The 26,720-nt window shown below is 40.2% G+C and overlaps 1 long non-coding RNA gene across 3 annotated transcripts in view; it reads left to right on the top strand.

The window, feature by feature from the left end:
• Nucleotides 1-26,720, top strand: part of LOC126933578 (uncharacterized) — a 215,138-nt gene that overhangs the window by 20,755 nt on the left and 167,663 nt on the right. For all 3 annotated transcript variants that reach the window (XR_007718671.1, XR_007718672.1, XR_007718673.1), the window contains exon 4: nucleotides 14,627-14,727. This is a non-coding gene — a long non-coding RNA (uncharacterized LOC126933578). The remainder of the gene's footprint in view (nucleotides 1-14,626; nucleotides 14,728-26,720) is intronic.

Here is a 26,720-nt window from a genome sequence, read left to right as displayed (position 1 = left end):
CAGTAAGAAGTCAAATTAAAATAACTCAATTTCTAAAATGGGCAAAAGATTTTAATAGACATTTCATGAGTGTCAATAAGCACATGAAAGCATGCTCAACATTGTTAATCATTGGGAAAATGCAAATTAAAACCATAACGAGATATCATTAGATATGCACTAGAATGACTAACATTGACAAGACTGACAATGCCGAGTGCTAACTAAGATATGGAGCAACTGAACACTCGCATACTGCTGATGGGAGTGTGAATAGCATAATCACCTTGGAAAAGTTTGACAGTTTCTTAAGTTAAACATAAACTTATAAGACCCAGCAGTCCCAATCCTAGATACCTACTTAAGAAAAATGAAAACATATGTATATACAAATACATGTCTTGAATGTCCATTGCAGCTTTATTCATAATGGCTAAAAACTAGGAACAACAAAATGTCCATCAAAAGATGAATTGATAAACAAGTTGAGATATATCCATAAAACAGAATACTATTCACCAATAAAAAGTAATTAACTGGGTCAGGCACGGTGGCTCATGCCTATAATCCCAGCACTTTGGGAAGCCAAGGCGGGCAGATCATTTGAGACCAGGAGTTTGAGACTAGCCTCACCAACATGGTGAAATCCCATCTCTACTCAAAATACAAAAATTAATTGCTGTGGGGACATGCACTTGTAATCCCAGCTACTCAGGAGGCTGAGGCACAAGAATCACTTGAACCTGGGAGGCAGAGGTTGCAGTGAGCTGAGATCGCACCACTCCACTCCTACCTGGGCAAAGAGTGAGACTGTCTGGAAAAAAAAAAAAAGTAATTAACTACTTGCTGAAATGACATGGATGAGATTTTAAAATTATGCTCATTGAAAGAAGCCAGACACAAAATACCACTAACTGAATGATTCCATTTATATAAAATTCTAGAAAAGACCACGTATCAGTGTTGTCAGTTGTCAGGAAGGTGGAAGAAGAGAAGTAACTTCAAAAAACACATGGGAGCTGTTTGGGATAATGAAAATATTCTGTATGATGATTTTGATGATGGTTACCTTGTAAAATAGACTTATAAAATTAATGCAATTATATTCTTTAAATTGGTGAATTTCATTGTGTGAAAATTATATCCCAATAAAGCTAACCAAAAAAAAAAAAAAAAAAAAAGGGTCAAAGACTTGAACAGGTACTTCATAAAAGAGAACATCCAAATGACCAATAAACATATGAAAAGGCATAAATTAAAAGTAGAGTGAGATACAATTCTACACCTATCATTATGTCTAAAATAAAAAAGATGGAAAATACCAAATATTGCTGAGGACACTGGCACAACTGGAACTCTCCTGTGCTGCTCACAGGGATGTAAATTCGTATTACCACTTTGGAAAATTGTTTGGCAATGTCTAGGAAAGCTGAATATGTGCATAACCTATGACTGGGTAATTCTAGTTCTGTTTGTAGTCAGAATTTGGGAACCAGTAGGAAGGATAAATAAATGGTGGTAAATCTGTGCAATTCAATACTACATAGCAATGAGAATGAATGAACTACTGCTACATATGACATGAAAGGAGCATATAAACATGATACTGAGTGAAAGAAACCATACACAAAAGCGTACATTTATTTAAAGTTAGAAAGCAGGGCCTGGCGCGGTGGCTCATGCCTGTAATCCCAGCACTTTGGGAGGCTGAGGTGGGTGGATCACCTGAGGTCAGGAGTTCGTGACCAGCCTGGCCAACATGGAGAAACCCCGTCTCTACTAAAAATACAAAAATTAGCTGGGCGTGGTGGCACATGCCTGTATTCCCAGCTACTCAGAAGGCTGAGGCAGGAGAATTGCTTGAACCTGGGAGGCGGAGGTTGCAGTAAGCTGAGATTGCACCACTTCAATCCAGCCTGGTGACATAGCGAGATTCCATCTCAAAAAAAGAAAAAAAGAAAAAAGCAGAAGACATTAAGCTATGGTAATAGATGTCAAGATTGTGGTTACCTGACAGAAGGTAATAACTGGGTGAGAGCATAAGGGGCCTTCTAGAGTGCCAGTACTCCTCCTTGGTCTTCATAGTAGTTACATGGGAGTTCACTTTGTGAAAATTCATTAGGATTCTATCCTTATGATCTGTGCCATTTTCTTTAGGTATGTTATATTCAATAAAATTTCTATGTAAAAGTTCCAGTCACACCAATACCTGTATAACAATCTGTTATACCTGTATAACACAGGTATAACACAGAGCATAATCTATAACCAAGTAAATCCTATTCATCTGACTTTGCCTGACCTAATAATATCTTATAAATGGAAATCCAAACATTCAAGACAGAAAATTGCTTGTAACACAAAAACACCTTTCACTTTATAACACAACACATCGAATGCATGAAAGGAACGAGGATAACATCACAACAGATCCATTTTTCAATTGTGTAGATGTATTCGAAGGAAAGAAATACATACTTGCTGTGAATATGTTCACTTTAAACATTATGTCTGTTAGTAAAACACTAAAATCAGCCCAAATATCCAACCACTGGGTCAAGATTTAATAAATTATGATATACTAATACAAGATAACAACATACATTGAAAAACGATGAATAGAAGACCTTGTAGAAGCACTAAACATTTTTGCAGGTGTAATGTCACGTAAAAAAATCTAAATGTAAGAGGATATGTACATCGCGATTCTATTTATGCAAAAGTGGACCAATAGGTAAAAATGAACAAGTAGAAAACTGTTATGTTGGAGTGGCAGATTTATGGATTTTTGTCGGGGAAGAGGAGGTACCCTTCTGGAAACAGTCTTTGTTATTATTTGGGTCAGTTGAGTTTTTTTGTTGTAAGCAACAGAAACTAACTTAAATGAAGAAGAGATTTCATTTCAAGCCATATAGGAATAGCTTACAGAATCAAAGGCTTTGCTGAATGACCAAGAGAGCAGGAACTGGGAAGGTGACAGAAATCTTAGAAACAAAAGTTCTTTAACCAACTCTCTAGGATTCTGCCTCCTTGTGATTAGCATTAAATACCTTTTGTCAGCCGAGTGTAGTGGCTCACGTCTATAATCCTAGCACTTTGGGAGGCCGAGGCGAGCGGGTCACTCGAAGTCAGGAGCTGGGCCAACATGGTGAAAACCCGTCTCTACTAAAAATACAAAAATTAGTCGGGTGTGGTGGTATGTGCCTGTAGTCCTAGCTACTTGGGAGGCCGAGATATGAGAATTGTTTGAAGCCGGGAGGCGGAGGTTGCAGTGAGCCGAGATCGTGACACTGCACTTCAGCCTGGGTGACATAGCAAGACCCTGTGTCAAAATAAATAAATAAATAAATAAATAAATAAATAAATAAATAAAAATACCTTCCGTCCTCATGTGCCTCCACTCAAGATTCAAATTAATGAAAGAGAAAATCTTATTTGTTCCAGTCTGAGTCATGTATCCACCTTGTCCCTTGGTTGGTAACCATATCAGAACCACCTGGAGTTGAGGAAAGGCACTTCCCTAAAACAGAGGGGTAGTGCTGTGACCAGAAGAACAGGGAGCAGAAGGGTGCCAGGTGGACCAAAACAACAGTTCCATGAAATTTTATGCCATCTTTTCAATAAATAGAATATTACTATTTTTTCTTATATTAAATGAGGATATATTTATTGAAGATACTTTGCAAAATTCAGAAAAGTATAAAGTAAAAGAGTAATGAAGAGAAAAATCATCTTTTATCGCATTATCTGCAACCCTGTATTAATTACCTATTGCTGCATAATAAGTTATTCTCAAAACTAGGGTGACCAGAGACAGAAAGTGGATTAGTGAAGGGGTCGAAGGACTGAGTGGTTATAGCAAAAGTATGGGATTTCTTTTTAAAGTCCTAAAACTGGATTGTTGCACCACTCTGTGAATGTAGTAAAACCATTGAAATTTTAATGGGTGAATATTATGAGACATGAATTATGTATATCAATAAAGCTGTATTTTAAAAATACTAAGGTGACTAACTATCGCAGTTTGCCCAGGATTTCCCTGGTTTCAGTATTGAAAATCCTACCTCCCAGAAAACCCCTCAGTTCTGGTAAGAACTGGACAGTTGGCCAGGTGTGGTGGCTCATGCCTGTAATCCTAGCACTTTGGGAGGCCAAGGCAGGCGGATCACGAGGCCAGGAGTTCGAGACCAGCCTGGCCAACATGGTGAAACTCCATCTCTACTAAAAATACAAAAATTAGCTGGGCATTGTGGCAGGCACCTGTAATCCCATCTACCCAGGAGACTGAGGCAGGAGAATTGCTTGAACACGAGAGGTGGAGGTTGTGGTAAGCCGAGATCCCGTTGTTGCACTCTAGCCTGGGCAACAAGAGTGAAACTCCATCTCAAAAAAAAAAAAAAAAAAAAAAAAAAAAAAAGCTGGACAGTTGATCACCTTACTCAAAATGTAACAATGTAAAACAGTAAACATTTGTTATCTCAGTTTCTCTAGATTAGAAATCCAGAAGGAGCTTAATTGGATGTTTCTGGCCCAAGGTCTCTCATGAAGTTGCAGTCAACACATTAGCTGGTGCTGCAGCCATCTGAAGCTTGACGGGCTGGGGACCTGCTTCCAAGCTCACCCATGTGATGCTGACAAGAGGCCACAATGTCTTGCCATGTGGGTCTCTCATTGTGTGCCTTCATAACGTGGCAACTGGCTTTCCCCATAAGCAAGTGATAGAGAAAGGAGGAGAGAGAATTTGCCTGATCTAATAGTATCTCATAAATGGAAAGAGACAGAGACTAAGGACTCAGATGTTCTAGTGTCTTAAAATTTTTTAAATTTATTTTATTTTATTTTTTTGGAGAAGGGTCTTGCTGTGTTACCCAGGCTGGAGGGCAGAGATGAGAAAAGGGGTCCCAGAACCTCCTGGGCTCGAGCGATCCTCCCACCTCAGCCTCCTGAGTAGCTGAGCTGGAACTAGAGATGTGTGTGCCAATGCTTCTGGGGTTTTTTGTTTGTTTGTTTGTTTTGTGTTTTTTTTTGGTAGAGATAAGGGTCTCACTATGTTGCTCAGAACTCCTGGGCTCAAGCAATCCTCCTGCCTCAGCCCCCTCAAATGTTGGGATTACAGGCATGACCCACCATCCACCATGCCCTGCTCATGTCTTTTAAAACCTAATCTTGCCACCATTTCAGTCCTATTTTACTGGTCACACACTTCACCTCTGGTACAATTTGAAAGGGAACTACACAAGGGTCTTCATGCCAATGTGTGAATATAAGGAAACCAGATCATTGAGCATTCGTGGAACCTCACTCCTACAAACTGTAGTGCTAACTTTTTTTTTTTTTTTTTTTTTTTGAGACGGAGTCTTGCTCTGTTGCCCAGGCTGGAGTGCAGTGGCGTGATTTTGGCTCACTGCAACTTCCACCTCCTGGGTTCAGGTGATTCTCCTGCCTCAGCCTCCTGAGTAACTAGGATTACGGGCATGTGCCACCACACCCAGCTAATTTTTGTATTTTTGGTAGAGATGGGGTTTCACCATGTTGGTCAGGCTGGTCTCGAACTCCTGACCTCAGGTGATCCACCTGCCTTGGCCTCCCAAAGTGCTGGGATTACAGGCATGAGCCACCGTGCCTAGGCCCCATTTTACTGATTTTTAAATTAAAACATCCTCATTACAGAATGCATGGATAATTCAAGAGTATAATAAAGACGCATGTTATGATGAACACCTTTGAACATAAATTTTACTCCTATCTCTGATTAGATAGATTTCTAGATGTGCAGTTATTAGGTCACATGGCTTACACATCTTGAGACTTGTTCCATATTGCCAAAATGCTTTTCTGATACTTGCAGTGTATCAGATGCCCATTTTGCCATACCCTTGCTAGTCTTTAGTAACTGCCAATTTCTAGGTGAAAAACTGTACCTCCTTGTTTTAGAGTGCTTTTTAATAGTAAAGTGGAACATTTTCTCATAGGTTTAGTGGCCACCACTAATAAATAAGCATTTAACAGATCATAAATCCTTTCCATATATATATGTATATGTGTATTTATTTAATATTTATTGAGTGCCTATTGTAAGAACAGGAAGTATCCCTGCTCCCAAAATACTCACAGTCAAGTGAGTGAGACTGACCAAAAAAAAAAAAAAGTTCAATATATTCTAATCTGAGGAAACATTTAAAAAGCAAAGAAACAGTTTGGTTGCTAATTGAGACTTCAAGTACTTTTCCTGCACTGGAACATCAAGTAGAGCGGTGGGGAATGATGGAGTGTTAAGAGAATAAGACTAGATAAGTGAGATCAGATCTCATTGGCCTGTCCAGCTCTGTTAAGAAACTTAGGTCTAATTCCCAAAGGCAATGGGAAAGCAAGGACGAGTTTTAAACAACCACAAGTTAGATGATAAGGTTTGTGCTTTTGAAATCTCCTTCTGGTGAACTGAGGAAAAACTGAAGAGTGGTAATAATGGAAATAGGACAGCCAGACAGGAAACTGAAGCTGTAGTTCAGGAAAGAGACAAGGATGGCCTGACCCAGTGGAACAGTGAGAAGGATGTTGAGAAATGTTTTAGGTTTAAATGGCAGCCCTCATCCCAGTCTAAGCCGCTGGAAAAATAAAGCAATAAAACAAATGATTGGAAGACAAACTCTAAAACATTTATTGCTGGAAAAAAAGCTAAGGTATAGGTCTTAGCTTAGCGTAGGAGCCAAATTAGATGCTAAATAAACCCTTTGATTAGAGTAGGTGCCTCTGATGTGAATGTTGTGGTGTGCCACCTAGATCTATTTTCAGAAATAAACAATTTATTCCCCCTGCTGAGAGTGCTGCTTGCAGACACCATCAACTAGTAGTCCTCCTTAGGGATGGCCTTGGCTAAAGACAGCCACTAGCCCAAAGTCATGCTCCCTGCCTGAGGTGGTCCATGTGTAATGACTGATCTGAGCAGAAAATATAAAGTCTTGATCCCAATTTGAGACAATTTCGAAAGGCCATCCCAGCTTTGGTGCTCCCCAAAGTCCAGCTGAGGCCTGCATTGAGACTGAATCTCAGCTCAACTTCTCCCTTTGCCCAATCTTGCTCCCTTCCCTTCTTTTCCTGTTTCTACCCCTTCCATTCTACCCTTCTCTTCTCATTCTTTCCCCTTCCTTTTCCTTCCCTTTCCTTAAGATCAACAAGGAAACACCTGTCACCTTGGGAACAAGCATCGATCCCAAGAGCATTCTCCAATAAAACCTCCTACATACTAATTTCCATTTCAGCATCTACCTCCCAGGGAATCCAACCTGTGACGCCCCTTGAGAAAAACTACACCTGGAGGATTAGAATGTGTGCCCCCTGTCCCAGCAGCCACGAGGAGGAAGGGTGGCAGAAACTAGCATGCCCAGTTTGTCCTTTCCATATTTACAAATCACAGGTCATTCCACCTTCCCTGAGATAGAATGGTTAAGTATGTGGAGATATGCCAGGATTTATACCGCCGGTGTTCCTTCAATAAAGTGGGAAACATTGAGATAACATCCAGTGATATTAAGGAGCTAGATTCACTAGGAATTAATATATTGGATACAGTTGAGGAAAAATAGGGCCAGTCAAGAATTACTGATGGGTCTTAGGTAACTGAGTAGGTGGTAGTGTCATTTACTGAGATAAAAGAAAAAAAACAAGCCTGGAGGGATCTATGAGTTTCATTTGCAATGCCTTTGGGATGTCTAAGAAACTTGTTCACTAGGCAGTTAAAGATACACATCTGGAGTTCAGGAACATGACCTAGAGAACTGATACGAATGTGTATACATACCTATCAGCATACACCCAGTCGTGACTAGTATCCCGCAAGGCTGACAGATATAATTTAGGGAACAGAAGTCAGTTAAAAAAAAAAAAAAACAACCAACAAACTCTAATTAGTATTTTCAGAAATTTGAGGGGTGTTACCTACCTAAAACAAGACAAAAGATGCTATGAAAAGAATTATCAGAAATAACAAGGAAATCTTGGGAATGAGAATACGAATGGCAAAATTAAAATTTCACTGGAAGGATTAGAAAATAGAGTTGAGGCTGGGCACAGTGGCTCACACCTGTAAAATCCCAGCACTTTGGGAGGACAAGGTGGGTGGATTACCTGAGGTCAGGAGTTCGTGACCAGCCTGACCAATATGGTGAAACCCTGTCTCTACTAAAAATGGAAAAATTAGCCAGGCATGGTGGTGTGTGCCTGTATTCCCAGCTACTCAGGAGGCTGAGACAGGAGAATTGCTTGAACCCGGGAGGCAGAGGTTGCAGTGAGCCAGGATCACGCCACTGCACTCCAGCCTGGGCGACAGAGCGAGATTCCATCTCAAAAAAAAAAGAAAAAAAAATAGAGTTGAGAAAATATTCCAGAAAGACGAATATGAATAAAAAGGAGACAGTCATGGGGATGAAAAAAATCCAATGGTCAACGAATAGTATCTTTAATATAGATCCTTTCCTGGTTCCTTTTTTGTTCATTAACTCTTGGATGCGTTTCTGAACCAGTTTTTAGTAGGACATCTGCAGGAAGAGAGGCCAGGGGTTTTGTGTTAGGCTGAAGGAAAGGCCCAGCAGAGGAAGGAAATGAATGGAGAGGTAAAGAAGGGAATAACACATGGAGGACCCTTCCTGAGAATACTAAAGGAGGGTGTATCCAAAGCTTGGGTGCCGGCGCTCACCTTAAATGGGAGGGCACCCTTTCTTTGTGCAGGATGGAAAAAAATATGTGCAGATGCAGAGAACCTTCTAGGTGGCATGATTGGAAATGGAGTTTTCCAATGGCTTCTATTTTGTCTATGAAGTATGGGACACTTCTATAGTGGGTGAATGTCAATGTGGTGGTTGGGGTGGCATATGAGCATGGAACTTCAGGGAGTATGAAGATTTTTAAAAATAGCCTAAATGAAGGGTGAAAGGTGGGGGAGAAAAGCTGCTTAGAGAAATAAGAAATGATTGCCAGACTACTCTGAGGGCTCAGGTGAGCTGGAGGCACATAGCAGTGAATGGTTGAGAGTAGATTTTGATAATCGGAGCCAAAGTGAAGACTCACTACAACAGAGGAGACAAGCTAGTTTCAGAAAGAAAAGGCATCTAGGCTCTTCTCAGAAGAGGCTTGTGTAAGTGAAAAATAGAAAAACGTCCTTCTATGAGTCATCCTCATTTTCATCAGCTCCCTGGGCCTGCTTATTTTCCTTTGATGTTTACAAAGGGACATGTGATTACATAAGGGAAGGGTAAAGAGTATAATAAACCAGGGTTGTAAGAGAAGGAACAACAGAAGGAAGAGACTTGAAACCCAGCTGGGAGCAGACAGGGGAAAGGGCTTCCTTGAATTATCTTCTTGGTTTTGTGAGAGGCGTGTGAACCAGAGCAACTCCATCTTGTATAGGAGCTGGGTAAAATGAGGCTGAGACCTACTGGGCTGCATTCCCAGACAGTTAAGGCATCCTAAGTCACAGCATAAGATAGAAGGTCGGCACAAGACACAGGTCATAAAGACCTTTCTGATAAAACAGTTGCAGTAAAGAAGCCGGCTAAAACCCACAAAAACCAAAATGGCGTCAAGAGTGACCTCTGGTTGTCATTACTACTACACTCCCACTAGCGTCGTGACAGTTTACAAGTGCCATGGCAATGTCAGGAAGTTACCCTATATGATCTAAAAACGGGAGGCATGAATAAATCATCCCTTGTTTAGCATAATCCGTCCCTTGTTTAGCATATCATAAAAATGGGCAACCAGCAGCCCTCGGGGCTGCTCTGTCCATGGAGTAGCCATTCTTTTATTCCTCTACTTTCTTAATAAACTTGCTTTTGCTCTGCACTGTGGACTTGCCCCGAATTCTTTCTTGCGCAACATCCGAGAACCCTCTCTTGGGGTTGGATCAGGACCACTTTCCTGTAACAGTTTGGTCCCCAGGCACAGAAACTCTGAGGCAATCAGACACTTGGTTGTCTTTATTGCTCCCTCTTCAGCATATAGAACAGAGCCTGGCACACGTAGGTGCAAAATAAATATTTGGTGCATGAAAGAAGTCCACAGTGCAGTCACTGGCTTTTTTAGATGGTTAGCTCACTAGAATCTCATTTTTTTTTCTCCTCCTCCTTTACAAAAAGTTTTCAGACAGACTTTGGACCTGCTGGGATATTTTCAAAAGACAAATAGTCCTGCTGCTGCTTCAGAGGACCCGCCGCCCACCTCCCAATCAGAACTGTGTCTCTCTGTTCTTGTTGGAAAGGGGGACACAGCTTGCTTTGCAAGAAACTTGCATAGGAAATGGTGCAATTTGGGCTGTTTTTCATCTTCTTTCAACCTAATTTCCTAAGTTAAAATAAAGAGAAATTTAAGGAATCTTAGGAATATGAAGCTTCTCTGGAATGATCTTTATTGAGCTGTGTTTGGAATCAGCTGAAATCCTGAAGGGCTGTCAAGCCAGCCAAGAATAAAAAAAAATAAAAAATAACTTAAACAATCCTAGCCAAAATCTGAAAATGATATCTAGAGCAGCTGCTATTTTTTTCTTTCCCAGAATGGTTTGCCTTTCCCCCAGTTTGTAATTGTTATAGGATTGTTTTAGGTTATTTTGGAGTAGAAAAGAAGAAAGAAAGAAGGAATCGAGTGTTTTGGAAGTAGTATGATGTGGTTAGTTCTACCCTTTAAGCTTGGTAATTTATACAGCTGTTGTACACATGTGAGCTCCCTCTTATTAGGATGCTGCTGACTGGTACAGGAAGTTTTTATTCATAGCATTCTCCTTAGGAGTTTGTTTATGGCATTTGAGTCCTCTCCTGCCTTCCCTCCCCACCCCCACCCCGAATCAATCTATATTTGTAATTTATGGATGATCTCTCCAGGGCTTCATCTGTGGGGTAAAAGGCTATTTTATCTGCCCTATATTTACTGAAAAAGGGTGCAAGAAAAACGGTATCTAGTCGGCCAGATGGGTAGGGAACACTTTGCTGCACTAAAAATTTTCCAGCAATGGTATCCCCAGCTTGCCCTTTTGCTCGGAATAGTGCACAAAGTCAGCAAGCATTTCCCCTGAAGTCTCCACCTCCACACGGCCAAGACTGGCTTGGCTGGTTACCAGAGGCGCTGAGAAGATTGAGGAGGCAGCTTATAGAATACTTTGCTTGAATCCTCGTTTGCATCCCATTGTGAGGTAGCTGCCCCACAACTGAGCTAGATAAGAGAAAGGAACTGAAACTGATTTGCCCATGGTCAGTCTGGGTGGATGTTGAACCTAGAATAAAGCACAGAATATCAGCACCTGGGGCTGGCCCAGGGCATGCTCAGATGAATCACTGGCTTCACCAGGAATGCAGCCAGTCTGGAATGTAGTGCAGGGGCCCAGATGCCTGACACTGAGCAGTAACTTAGAAAGGGGAAGGTCTTTTCCTAAGCATAGTGAAACTTCAAGGGATCTTTAAGAAAATCACATAAGATGAATAAAAACTTTTTTTTCATCCTCCTCCTTCAACCCCTATTTCAGGTTCTTCCTTACAGAAAACACTGATTTCAAGTTGGAGTGTGTCTTTTCATCTTTTTAGATATTTATATATCTGTATTGATCTATCTGTATACATACATCTGCATCTATGTACATGTGTATATGTGTCTATCTATCTATATCTAGACACAGACAGAGAGAGAGCCAGTGAGGGAATTTTGCTTTGTTTTGTTTTGACCGAAATGGTATCACACAGTGTGGATTGTTCTTCAACTTTGCTTTTTTTTTTTTTTAATTTAGCCATATCTCTCAGAGGTTTTTCTGTCAGTACATTTTAGTTTTTTTCAACTGCTGCATGCTCTTACATAAGTCAGATGCATCACTATGTGTCAGTCTTTTGATGATCATTTAGGTTGCTATGCTATGAGTTTTTACCACTATAAATAGTGCTATAGTGAAACAACCTTGTACCTGTTTCCTTTTTGCACATGTGCAAATATCTCTCTACAGTGGATACCAAGGTGTGAGATTACTGAGTCAAACGATAGGCGCATCCAAAGTGCGAAGGACTACTGCCCAATGTGTTCTCCAAAAAGGTTGGCCAGTTTATATTCCCAGGAATATGGTAAGAGAATATCTGTTTTTCCAGATGCTTGCCAATACATCAGTCTTTCTTACTTATTGTCAATCCAATGTATGAAAAATAGTGTCCCCTTCTTTTTATTTGTGTTTCCCCCCAAAACCAGTAAGGCTGGCCGGGCGCGGTGGCTCAAGCCTGTAATCCCAGCACTTTGGGAGGCCGAGACGGGCGGATCATGAGGTCAGGAGATCGAGACCATCCTGGCTAACACGGTGAAACCCTGTCTCTACTAAAAAAATACAAAAAACTAGCCGAGAGAGGTGGCGGGCGCCTGTAGTCCCAGCTACTCGGGAGGCTAAGGCCGGAGAATGGCGTGAACCCGGGAGGCGGAGCTTGCAGTGAGCTGAGATCTGGCCACTGCACTCCAGCCTGGGCCACTGAGCGAGACTCCGTCTCAAAAAAAAGAAAAAAAAAAAAAAAACCAGTAAGACTGAGCATCTTTTCAGATGCTCATTTGCCATTCATGTTTCTTCTTTGCCATTCATGTTTCTTCTTTTGTGAATTGCTTATTTATGTTCTTTACCCATTTTTCTTTTCTTTTCTTTTCTTTTCTTTTCTTTTTTTTTTTTTTTTTGAGACAGAGTCTGGCTCTGTCACCCAGGCTGGAGTGCAGTGGCGCAATCTCGGCTCACTGCAAGCTCCGCCTCCCAGGTTCACGCCATTCTCCTGCCTCAGCCTCCTGGGTAGCTGGGACTACAGGCGCCCGCCACCACGCCCGGCTAATTTTTTTTGTATTTTTAGTAGAGACAGGGTTTCACCGTGTTAGCCAGGATGGTTTCAATCACCTGATCTCGTGATCTACCCACCTTGGCCACCCAAAGTGCTGGGATTACAGGCGTGAGCCACCGCGCCCGGCCCTTTGCCCATTTTTCAGTTTTGTTTGTCTTTTTTCTGGGGACATAAAAAGGCAAGTCCTTTACTACATTCATTACAATGCTTTCACCCAGTCTCTCCTTGGGATTTGAATCTCATTTTGTTGAACAGATGTAAAGTTTTGATATACTAAAATTTATTAATCCTTTTCTTTATGACTTTGGCATTTTTTGTATTGTTTCAGGAGGCCTTTTCTACCCTAAGGTCATAAACATGGTCTCACTGCAATTCTGGAAAATAGAAAATTTTTAAACAAAGCATTTTTATAGTGGTCTAAGCCCCCGTCATCTTTTTGTCTGAATTATTGCAATAGCCTCCTAACTAGTCTCCCTGCTTCCTTCATCACTTCCATATAGTCTGTTCTCAATACAGCAGCCAGGGTGATTCTTACAAACAGTCAAGTCATGCCATTTCTCTGAATCAAATCCTCCGATAGCTTTTCATGTCACTTCAAATAAAAGCCAAAGTTATGACAATGGTACCACGTGCATCCTCTGCACACCATGACCTTTTTACCTCATTACCTACTACTCTTTTCCAGTTCTTGACACATACTAGGTTCTCAATAAATAATGGTAGAATTTATAAATAAATTTTATCCCCATTCATTTCAGGAAAAAGTACTGAAAATGTTGGCATTGATATGGGGAAGCTCCCATACACTGCTGGTAGGAGTGTAAATTTGTACAAACCTTTACAATTTGTAAATACTTGAGGATGAGCAGATCCTTCCCCTAGGCAATGCTCCTTCTAAGTATACACTCTAGAGAGGTAGTTTTACGCGTGCACAAAGAGACTGTGGGAAAATACTTATTACAGCCTTACTTTTAATGGTAGATGGGGGGAAGGAAACACAATGAATGAATGAAGAAATGGTCAGAGGACAATTTATCCTAATAAAATATATACAAAATTTACTAACTCATGAATGAATGTTTACTTTTGTAGAATGTCTTTTTAAAAAAATTCCATTGAGGGTTTTTTTGTGTGTGGTTTTCTATATGTAGTCAATATTGTGAACAAATTTATAGACATTTTCTGATGTCAAAACATTCTTATATTCTTGGGGTAAATTCTATTTGGTTATGATGTATTTTCATTTTTTAAAATACATTCTTGAATATAAGTGACTAGTATTTTATTTAGAATTTATCTTTTTCTAAAGTTTCTAATTAGAGATATAGGATCTTTCATTTTTTCTTTCTTTTCTGTTTCTTTTTTTAATTTTTTTTAAGTGAAAGCAGTTTGTTAAGAAAGTAAGGAATAAAAGGATGACTCTGTCTCAAAAAAAAGTTGTATTTGCAGATTTTACTTGAATTGTTTATGTTACCTTTTCTCTTCTAATATTTTTGTGCCTTCTCTTTTCTTTTTGATCAGCCTTAATAGAAGTGTGTCAATTTTATTAGTTTTTCAAAGTACGGTGGTACCTTGGTATTTGTGGGGGATTGGTTCCAGGACACCCTTGCATACCAAAATCCAAGGATGCTGAAGTCCTTGATGTAAAATGCCATCCTATTTGCATATAGCCTACACAATTCTCCTGTATGTTTCAAATTATCTCTAGGTTACATAAAATACCTAATATGATATAAATGCTATGTAAATAGTTGTTATGCTGTATTGTTTTTATTTGCATATTTATTGTTGTATTGTTATTTTTTATTTTTCAGAATATTTTCTGTCCACAATTGGTTGAATCTGTGGATGTGGAAACTGCAGATACAGATGAAGAGCCGACTATACTAGCTTTTTGTTTTCTTTTTCACTTGTGGTGTGTATGTATGTGTGTGGGTGTGTGTGTGTGTTTTATTAATCTCTTTGCCTGCATATTAGTTTCTTCCTCTTTATTTGGATTTTCACTAACATTCTTTTCAGCTTCTTTAGTTGGATACTTGTTGCCAATATACTTTTTTCATTATAAGAATTAAATAAATGGGCCAGGCGTGGTGGCTCATGCCTGTAATCCCATCACTTTGGGAGGCCGAGGTGGGTGGATCACAAGGTTAGGTGTTCAAGACCAACTTGGCCAAAGCTGGTGAAACTCCATCTCTACTGAAAATACAAAAATTAGCTGGGCATGGTGGTGAATGTCTATAATCCCAGATACTCAGGAAGCTGAGGCAGGAGAATCACTTGAGCCCGGTGAGTGGAGGTTGCGGTGAGCCAAGATTGCGCCATTGCACCCCAGCCTGGGCAACAGAGCAAGACTCCATCTCAAAAAAAAAAAAAAAAAAAAAGAATAAATGAATGTATTAATCACCAAACCGCTCTTCACCAGAAACTCTTAGCAGTAGTATGTTGAGGTCTCCCTGTCTACCATATATGTCTGTTAACTCTGTGTGTGCATATATTTTGTCATGGGTCTGTTTAGCAATATTGTACTATTTCCCAATTTTCTAAGTATGTTCATTTCAGAGTTTATCCCATTCTTTGTTCTTTCTTTCTTTTAAAAATTTCTATGACTGAGCTGGACACGGTGGCTCAAGCCTGTAATCCTGGCACTTTGGGAGGCTGAGGCGGGTGGATCGCCTGAGGACAGCAGTTCCAGACCAGTCTGGCCAACACAGTGAAACCCTGTCTCTACTGAAAACACAAAAAATTAGCTGGACATGGTGGCAGGTGCCTGTAATCCCAGCTACTAGGGAGGCTGAGGCAGGAGAATCTCTTGAATCTAGGAAGTGGAGGTTGCAGTGAGCCGAGATCGTACCATTGCACTCCATCCTGGGCAACAAGAGTGAAACTCCATCTCAAAAAAAAAAAAAAAACAAACAACTTTTCTATGACTGTATTTTTAATTCTCAGGATTTTAATTTGTTATTCTTCATAATTATTCATGGTTATTTTATTTCTGACTGTTCGTGCTTCATAATTTTTATGTTATTCCTCTGCTTAATTCCTTTGAAAGTCTTGAACAAATTCTTTTTAAAGAAGTAATTTTCAGATATTCTAGTATTTTCTTTTTACCTGATGTGAATTCTTCTCCATGTTGTGGTTTCTATTTTCGGCAGGTTTTCTTATTTCTCTCCCTCTTTTCTTTTCTACCTTCCCTCTTCCGTTCCTTCATTCCTTTGTGTCCCCCTAGGCTTAACCTTCCTGGTCTCATAGTTTTGCTACCTACTTTCTGGGCCTCCCAGGCCTAGACCTGGGTTTTATCCTATGGTATTGTAGATCCAGTTCCTTCTCTAGGGTCAAATTCCAGCTTTAAGACTATGTCTGGTTCTTCCATCTCCCTAGGTATACAGAGGTGTACAAGCCTGTAGCCCTAGGCAGTTCCTTTCAAGGGGGTAGCCTTCTCCCAGCCCTTGGTTTTATGTGAGTCTTCTGCCTCACATGGGTTATTAGTTCTTAGTACCCTGTATGAGTCTTGCCCCTGGATGCCTCTGTTTGCTTTTGGCAGAATTGAGCTGGTCTACATCTTCAGGCTACTTATCATATTGTTTCTGTTCCATTTCTGGGCTATGGAGATGTTTTTAAGTGTGAAATGTCTTACATTTCTCCCATTTTATATTTAATCTATTATCACTATCATTTTGGATTGGCGTCGTCCTCAAAGCCCCATCTTCACTAGAAGTCAACTCGCATTTGCTTCTCTGCTGTTCGTAATCTAGCGTCCTCTCTCACCTTTCTCTTGGCAGTTGCCCTCTCCGAAGTCACCGCTGTTGTTTCCCAGTCACCGAATTAAACCATTTTTCCTTCAGCCCCCATTTTCCTTCACTCCTCTGCAGCATCCAGCAGTGTTGACTGCTCTTCCTTTTACCTCTCTCCTGTTGGCTGCTGGGATGCTCTGCGGCCCCCATCACTACTTCTTCTGATGCTTCCAGTTTTTAAACTGCTTTCCCTTTTTCTTCCCCTTTTATAACTGTGGATGTCCCACAAAGCCAAGTCCTTGGTGCAAAAATAATTTTGCTTATTCTCATCTTCAGTCATTCCTGGATCCCTGTCTGTTCACCAGGGCCTCCCCCTCCCCTGAGTTCTAAGCTACAGATCTGCTTGTGACACATTCCACTTGATGCCCTGCTGTCCCATCAAATTTCCTCCCCTTTGACCCTCCCAAATGCCATCACAGATATCATTTTTTTTAGATGGAGTCTTGCTGTGTTGCCCAGGCTGGAGTACAGTGGTGTAATTTTGGCTCACTGCAACCTCCACCTCCTGGGTTCAAGTGATTCTCCTGCTTCAGCCTCCCGAGTAGCTGGGATTACAGGCATGCACCTCCACACCAGGCTAATTTTTGTATTTTTTGTGGAGATGGGGTTTCACCATGTTGGCCAAGCTGGTCTCAAACTCCTGACCTCAAGTGATCCTCCCACCTCAGCCTCCCAAAGTGCTATGATTACAGACATGAGCCACCATACCCAGCCTTTATATATATCATCTTTCCCTTAGTTTCTAAGGCTCAAAGTCATACCCTTCCTTGATTCCTCATATTTTCTCCAGAGTCAGTTAATTATACATCCTATCAATCCTCTTTCCTGTAATTTCCTCTTTTTGCCATTACATGGCTCACACACCTGCTATGATCCCTTATTATTTCTTCTTTTGGAGCATTTTAGTATTCTTCCAGAGAAGCAGGACAGTTAAATGTGGCAATATTTTGACTCATTTGTTTTCAAAATTTGTGATTTGGATTCTTCCCCCATCCCCTGCCCCAATAACAAAACTTACCTTATACACAGTCACAGCTTTCTTTGCTGCCCACTCTCTGATACTAAGGAGGAAGAATTCTTTGATGAATGAGCAAAGTTTCAAGACTTTGTGTGTTCTGGGTAATGGGTATACTCCAGAAGGGCTAAATGGATTTACATTAGAAGAGCAAGAAACTGTTCAAAAGCAAAGAATTTAATAGAGCTGAAACCTAAAGGATGAGTAGGGACTCTCAGGGCAACCCAGAGAAAGATGGAGTTGTATTCCAGACAGAGGGGTGGTATGGTTTGGATCTGTGTCCCCACCAAATCTCATGTCGAATTGTAATCTCCAGTGTTGGAGGTGGGGCCTGGCAGGAAGTGACAAGATCATGGGGACGGATTTCTCATGAATGGTTTAGCACTGTCCTGTTGGTGCTGTTCTCATGATAGTGAGTTCTTGCAAGATCTGGTTGTTTCAAAGTACGTGGCACTTCCCCCCTTTCCTCTCTCTCTTGCCCTCATTCTAGCCATGTGAGATGGCTGCTTCCTCTTCACCTTCCACCATGGTTGTAAGTTTCCTGAGGCCTCCCCAGTAACCAAGCAAATAACAGCATCATGCTTCCTGTACAGCATGAGGAACTGTGAGCTAGTTAAACCTCTTTTGTTTTTAAATTACCCTGTCTCAGGTATTTCTTTCTAGCAGTGTGAGAATGGACAATACAAGGGGGAAGCACAAGCAAAGACAGAAGGAAAATACAACAGGGTGCCTGTGAGTGTGTGTGTGCATTTGTGTGTGTATGTGGTGGGGTCTACAAAGAGTCACTGTGAGCCAGGGAGTGGGCAGTGCTGAGAATGGACAGAAAAGATTCATGTGCCAAGTTGAGAAATATAATTTGGGGAGTCACAGAACTATTGTTAAGTGAAAGGTGAGATCACATGGCCACATTAGTTGCCACGTTTCTAGCTTTGGATGGCATCTTTCACCAAGCAGGACTCAATGGGGAGGAAGCAGGGGGTATGGGTTGAGGGTTCTGATGAGACTGCGACTGCTACTCTTTCCTGCTTCATTAGTGTTGTTTGTGACACCCAGAAGAGCTGAAGGGGGCATCTTTGTGGGGATGGAGTAAAAGGGCAGCCCTCAGAAAGGGGGTTCCTGGGATAGTCAGAATGTGTTTACCAGGAAGGGAGGCAGAATTAAGGAACTGGCAACATAGCTGGGAAGTTGACTGCATGGGTTGTCATATCTAAAAGAGATTTCAAAGATGGAAACAGTAGCATGGGCGAAGTTGAGATCTCAGCCCCCTCATTTTACTGTTCCCCTACTTGTGAAATTCCTTTTAGTTCTTCAGGGCCCATCTGAAATGCCAGCTTCTCTCTGAAGGTTTTCCTTTAGACCCTGGCTGGAAGATATCTCTTTCTCTTTGGAAACTCTATAATTCGTGGTTTGCAAGTATTTTATGGCTTTGAATTTCCACTTATGTGTAAGATCCCCGAAGATTGTTTTGCTTATCTTTGTATCTTCTCCACCACCTGAGACTCTCTGTTCTGTGTAGGATCTCTACTGAAGAAATCATAATGAACTGAATCTGCACTTTCGCAGGGAAAGTACGTGCTACAGGATTTAATAAATATGAATCTTAATGAAATAGCTCAAGGAATTTGAATATTTCAAAGCTCTATCCATATAAAGCCTGAATAATTCATGCAAATATTTGAAGGAAAGAACAAAAGCTTGTCTAATAATTCAGTACACTGCTCTTTATTTTGGTCCATAAAAGGAGATCTTGTGCTTAGTTTTGGTGGTAAACTCAGCTTTAGCAGCTTTGAAATGCAGATTAGATCAATTACATCACAATTATATTTGAAAATTGAAAAACAGAATTATCCAAAAGTCAAATTCCAAATTTATGCCTTTTCAAAGGAAGTGTCATTTGGAAAGAAACTGATTCACACCGTGAAATATGTGGCATTTCTTTTGGTTTCCACTCTTCTATAGTAGTAGAAGGCTCATGTGATATGCAGACATGTGCTTAATCAAATTTAGCTTTACTTTTCAAGTTAAGAAAATGTATATGAGGTATTTCTGGGATAAAAAGAGGCACACTTTTTTCTTTTCTTTTTTTTTTTTTAATTTTTTAGCACAAATATCTCCTATGCTGCTGCATTTGTCTTAATTCCTTATTTGAAAATTTGGCTTTGTTTATATAATGTACAAATTCCTATTCACTTAAAACAGGACCGGAATAGCCTGGAACCCTGTAGAGCTAAATGATATTTTAGAGTGCTAATCCTCATTTTCTTTTTGGTAAAGAACACAACATCATTATTTGTATTTATCCTATCGTACACACACTCAGGATTACTCACCAAGGAATGGGGCTCAAGTTTGGTTGCAAGACTTCCATTTACTGGGCTGTGTGATGTTGAGCAAGTCACTTAACCTCTGATTTAAAATGAGGGGCCTGTTGCCTAAAATTCCATGCTTCTGTAATTTAAGTATAATTGACCCAGATGTTTGATGATTTGTTTGAAAATTGGAAAAAGATGCTAGTGGCCATAAGAAATGTGTACCACTGTGCCCTGAGTAGTGCTTCTGAAATGGTAACACAGGGAGAAGGTTGGGAGGCCCCTTCTTTGTCATTTGCATAGGGTTGGTTTGTCTGAAGTAGCAGGTACCAAGTGTTAGGGGTTCAAAGATGCTACCAGAATTAGAGGAGATGGTGAAAAGGCTAATGGACTTTTCTTAATTTGAAAAAATAAAAAAAAATTTAAAAACCCCAAAGCAAAACAGAAATGAGTTTCTAATTTTATTGCAAATTACTTGCAGGACTGAAGATGATTGAACTGTCACACATTTCTACATTAATAAGCACTACGCAAAAGAATCAGTTACAACACAGTAATTTACCAAGATTAATCTTTAGAAAGAATCTCATTTTTAAGAGCTCATTTTCAAGGTTGTAGATATATATATATATATATATATATATATATATATATATATATATTTTTTTTTTTTTTTTTTTTTGAAACTAAGTTTCACTCTTGTTACCCAGGCTGGAGTGCAATGGCGTGATCTTGGCTCACCGCAACCTCTGCCTGCTGAGTTCAAGCGATTCTCCTGCCTCAGCCTCCCGAGTAGCTGGGATTACAGGCATGCACCACCCCGCCTGGCTAATTTTGTATTTTTAGTCGATGGGGTTTCTCCATGTTGGACAGACTGATCTCAAACTCCCGACCTCAGGTGATCAGCCCGCCTTGGCCTCCCAAAGCGCTGGGATTACAGGCGTTAGGCACCGTGCCAGGCCCTTTTTTTTTTTTTTTTTTTTTTGAGATGGAGTCTCACTCTGTCGCCAGGCTGGAGTGCAGTGGTGCGATCTCAGCTCACTGTTACCTCTGCCTCCTAGGTTCAAGCAAATCTCGTGCCTCAGCCTCCAGAGTAGCTGGGATTACAGGCGCGCGCCACCACACCCAGCTAAGTTTTGTAATTTTAGTAGAGACGGGATTTCAATTTCACTATGTTGGCCAGGATGGTCTCAATCTCCTGACCTTGCGATCCTCTCACCTCAGCCTCCCAAAATGCTGGGATTACAGGCTTGAGCCACTGCGCCCAGCTGTTAAAGATTTTTAAATCAATTTGCTTATTGTTTCTTAGTTTGTCTATTGTTATAAGAAGCTTTCTCTTAGAGATTTATGAAGGAAATATATGTGATCACTTTTGTGATGTGTTCAAATGAAAAGAAAATCTAACTTTCATAAGAAAAATCATACTAGATGCAGGAAAAAATAGATATTCGAAGAACCACATGCCAGATGCAGATAATATGTAATGTATAAAGACTATTTTTATAATGATTTTTTAAATTTAGATTTTTACAATACAGACTTTAAAATTGTATTTCATTTTTAATTTTATACATTTGTAAGGTATAATGTGTTGTTTCAATACATGTATACATTGCGAAATGATCAAATCAGGCTAATTAACATATCTATCACCTTACTTTTTTTTTCTTTTTTTTTTTTTTTTTGAGACAGAGTCTCATTCTGTTGCCCAGGCTGGAGTGCAGTGGTGCAATCTTGGCTCACTGCAAGCTCTGCCTCCCAGGTTCACGCCATTCTCCTGCCTCAGCCTCCAGAGTAGCTGGGACTACAGGCGCCCGCCACCACGCCTGGCTAATTTTTGTATTTTTAGTAGAGATGGGATTTCACTTTGTTAGCCAGGATGGTCTCAATCTCCTGACCTTGTGATCCGCCCACCTTGGCCTCCCAAAGTGCTGGGATTACAGGCGTGAGCCACCGTGCCCGGCTGACTCACCTTACATTCTTATTATTTCCTTGTAGTGAGAATATCTAAAATTGAAATACAGTCCTTTTTATTGTAACTGAGAGAAACAAGTGCAATGTATATGTGGTAGAATTTAAAAGTCATATGTGTATATTTATATATGCACATCTACACACAATTGCCTGTGTACATATAATTATCTGCTATATATATCATGCATACGTAATACATATGCTTCTATATACATTGGAATTCCTATCTATTCTATAGAAAGAAAAGTACTACATTGAAATATAGCCAACATCCAGTTAACTCTGAAAAAAAAATCACATTATTGCTTGGCTTTTTTTGTTGTTACTTCCTGTTGGCCTAGTGGCAATGATTCATTATAATGTAATGTAATTCAGTATCGCATGGTGAATTTAAATGGCTGTATAAGAAATCTGTAACACTGTTCTTGCTTAAAAATGTAAAACTTCTGGCCGGGCGTGGTGGGTCACGCCTGTAATCCCAGCACTTTGGGAGGCCAAGGCAGGCAGATCACGAGGTCAGGAGATCGAGACCATCCTGGCTAATGGTGAAACCCCATCTCTACTAAAAATACAAAAAATTAGCTGGGCGTGGTGGCGGGTGCTTGTAGTCCCATCTATTCGGGAGGCTGAAGCACGAGAATGGCGTGAACCTAGGAGGCGGAGCTTGCAGTGAGCTGAGATCCCGTCACTGCACTCTAGCCTGGGGGACAGAGCAAGACTCTGTCTCAAAAAAAAAAAAAAAAAAGTAAGACTTCAATAGAAGGCGGTTCATCAGAGAATTTGGTATCACCAAATAGTAAACGCTTTGATTTCAGTAATACTAAGACCCCGATAGAATTGATCTGTGAATAAATGTGACTGAATTTTACTTCTTAGTAATTATTTTATAACTAATATGTAAAAAAAAAAAAACAAAACCTTTTTCATCAGTTCATTGTCTTTCTGAAAGTAGATTGCTTCTATTATATATACTGAAATATATTTTCCTAAATGTTAGGCTTATTTGATACAAGCACTCATTTTATTTTATTTATTTATTTATTTATTTGAAACAGAGTTTCACTCTTGTTGCCCAGGCTGGAGTGCAATGGTGTGATCTTGGCTCACTGCAACTTCTGCCTCCTGGGTGCAAGTGATTCTCCTGCCTCAGGCCCCCAAGGAGCTGGGATTACAGGCGTCCGTCATCAGGCCCGGCTAATTTTTTGTATTTTTAGTAGAGATGGGTTTCACCATGTTGGCCAAGCTAGTCTCGAACTCCTGACCTCAAGTGATCCACCCGCCTTGGCCTCCCAAAGTGCTAGGATTACAGGTGGCAGCCACCACACCTGGCCTGCACTCATTTTAAAGTTGGAAAAACAGAGGCCCCAGTGATTAGCTTTAGGAGGGAAACCAGTAAACAGAAATAAAAACACACAAAAATATATACATATATATATACATACACATATATACACACACACACACATATATACACATACCTGTATTATACATATTATATATATTAATTTATTTAATTTTTTTATTCTTTGTTTTTCTGAGACAGGGTCTCACTTTGTTGTCCAGGCTGGAGTGCCATGGTGTGACCATAGCTCAGTGCAGCCAGTGCAGCCTTGACCTTCCGAACACAAACCTGCCTCAGCCTCTCAGGTAGTTGTGACTACTACAGACATGCACCACCACACCTGGCTAATTTTTGTTTTATTTTTTGTACACATGGGGGTCTTGATATGTTGCCTAGGTTGGTCTTGAACTCCTGGCCTCAATTGACTCCCACCTCAGTATCCCAAAGTGCTGAGATTACAGGTGTGAGCCACTGTGCCCAGCCAAAACCAAATATTTTTGAGTTAATAGCCCCCTAATAAGGATGGCAGAATTAGATAAACAAATAGGTTCAATAAAGAAGATCTTGACAAAGTTTTAATCTACTAATTTAATGATAATGGAAATTAGTGGAATTCGAGACTGAAGAAATTTCTGCACTTATAAAAGAACGAATAGAATTTTGGCAGAGAAGCCACTTTGTTTTTGAAACAAGTTAAGAATCAAGGAATAAATTAGGATGACAGCAATTACCTGGTTAGTAACATCCAATATATGTTACTTATCCTTGCTCTGGGTAGGAAATGTGTTTATTTTCCATGAGCACTTCAAGAACCCCATTAACAAATTGAGTGACATCTTTTGACTTAACTTTCATCATCTGAATAGTCGTCCTGGGACAGGTAATATTTTCCATTTGGGGCTACAGACGTTTGCATTAGAAATCAATCTGTTTGTAAAGTTGTATTCAATTTCACATGATCTTGATCTTATTTTGTTTAAATTTGTTGTTTTTTTCAATGACAAGTTGATGCTTCCATAATACATTTAAAAACATAACATACAATCCTGTAGTTCTGACTGAACTTTCATCAGGTTTCAGCACTGTAAACCAAGAAACATCAACAGATGAAGCGTTCTCCTCCCAAAAGGGTTAAAAGTCTCTGGGGTTTGTAAATAGATTGACTTCGGTATATTGTAGACATTCTTTTGCTGTTGCTTGGCTCATTTCCTTCTCGATAAGATTCTATTCTCCTTCCTCTTCCTCTTCTCTCTGTTACTTAATATAGCTCCAAAAGATGGTATAGCCCTCCAAACCACTGCTTTCAGTGAATGTATTTATTATGAGATAACTGAAGATTCTGGGGGCACATGTGTTTCTTATGTTCCTGTTAGTTTGTTGCTTCCCACTCCACTTCTGATATAATAGAATTCAGCACCAGAATTTTTTTTTTTTTTTTTTGCTACCATTCTGACATTGTAACATCAGCCTTTTCCATTCTCTTTGAACCAAGATTAAGCCACAATTCAGTCTTAAAACAATAAATCATATATTTGCTCCACATTCTTGACCCTTGGCTTAAAAGGAGAAACCTTAGGAGCAAACAAACCTCTTTTACTCTTTTAAGTATTATCACTGTGGTTTGAATTTGTCCCCTAAAGTTCATGCATTTAAACCTAATCCCCAATGCAACAGTGTTGAGAGGTTGGATCTTTAAGCGGTGATTAGCTTGTGAGGGCTCTGCCCTCATGCAGGGATCAATGCCATCGTCTCCAGAGTGGGTCACTGACTGTGGGAGTGGGTCCTGATAAAATGATGAGTTCAGCCTCCTTCCCAAGTCTCTCTTGCTCTCTCCCTCCCTCACCTTCCTGCCTTCCGCCATGGAATAACACAGCAAGAAGGCTGTTTTCAGATGCTGGCACTTTGCTCTCAGGCTTCCCAGACTCCAGAACTGTGAGAAATAAATTTCTTTTCTTTTTAAATTACCCAGTCTATGGTATTGTTATAGCAACAAAAAATGGACTAAGATGGTAACTTTAGCATCTCAAGAGTGTAGTGAAATCAGGACAATTACAATTCCCCCCCCCTTTTTTTTTCTATGACCCATTCCCTCACCTGGCAATGAAGGATCTTTGCTGCTTGAGTGACATATGCAAATGGTTAGCTGAACCCTTGATTCTATATCGCTCCCTCAAAAATCACTTTACACCCTAAGGCCAGGATTTGGCCCTCTTCCTAGGGCCACTGAAGTTTTGGCTAATTCCATTTGTGTTAAAATGCTGGTTAGGAGCTAGAGTGGAGGGTGATTGACTCTGAACCTTGATGAATTTAGAATCTTTTCCAAATATTCCGTCAGGCTTTGCCGACCTTCATTTCCTTTATTTTTCAAATGAAGAAAATGAAGCAGGCAATTAAGGATAAATTTCTTATGTGGGACAACATGGGAAGCCTGTGGCACTTCCAGGATTAGACCAGGAATCCCTCTGCCAGGGAATTCAGTAGAAATCTCTGCCAAGTTATCTCTTTGATGTCTATCTCCACAATTCTTACTTGCTTTGAAAACTACTGCCTCCCACCTTCGTTGTGTTTGTGCTTTTTTCTAACAATTCCTGCCTACTGCCTTCCTGTGTAATTCTTGGTTAAGATAGGGAGGAGAGGATTGTGGCAGGTTCTGGTGTTTTAGTGCCATATGCTCTCTTCATAAGAATGCTATTAATCATCTGATTACTATCAAATTGATTTAAGTCCTGGTGAAATCAACATCTCCTGAAATTTATTAAATCCATTTGTTGAGCACCTACTGCATGCAATGTAGTACATTAGGTTCTTTTGGGGGAAAATGAAAAAAAAACCACACAAAACATACGCTCCTGATAGAGTATCTTATACTATAGTTAGGAAACCACATCTACATAAAATGATATTAGAAAACAGCATATGAAAACATATTTCCTTCATCCCATAGTAAGATGAAACTGTTTTTCCTCTTTAGTGGTCTTGCCTTTTCCACAGTATTCCCATTATAGCCAAAGCCTCTTTTTTTTTTTTGAGACAAAGTGCCACTCTCTCAATCTCAGCTCACTGCAACCTCCACCTCCCAAGTTCAAATGGTTCTCCTGCTTCAGCCTCCCAAGTAGCTGAGACTACAGGCACCTGCCACCATGCCTGGCTAATTTTTTTTTTTTTTTTTTTTTGTATTTTTAGTGGAGACGAGGTTTCACCCTGTTGGCCAGGCTGGTCTTGAACTCCCAACCTCAAGTGATCCACTTGCCTCGGCCTCCCAAAGTGCTGGGATTACAGGCGTGAGCCACCGCACCCAGCCAAAGCCACTCTTCATATGACCCCTTAGAATGAGATATATTTTGCTCGCAAAGTGGGATCAAACCAGAATCTGTTTGTTCCACATTTTCTTGGCATGCTTTGCATTTCATTTAGCAATTTCTTTGAGTTTCTCTTATATGTTACATTTCTTCTTGACATGGAAACTAGATTTTCAAT

The sequence above is a fragment of the Macaca thibetana genome, chromosome 13 (genome assembly GCF_024542745.1).
Source record: "Macaca thibetana thibetana isolate TM-01 chromosome 13, ASM2454274v1, whole genome shotgun sequence".
Classification (NCBI taxonomy): domain Eukaryota; kingdom Metazoa; phylum Chordata; class Mammalia; order Primates; family Cercopithecidae; genus Macaca; species Macaca thibetana.
Note: the sequence above shows the minus strand (reverse complement) of the source record. Positions and strands in the feature narration are given on the sequence as shown.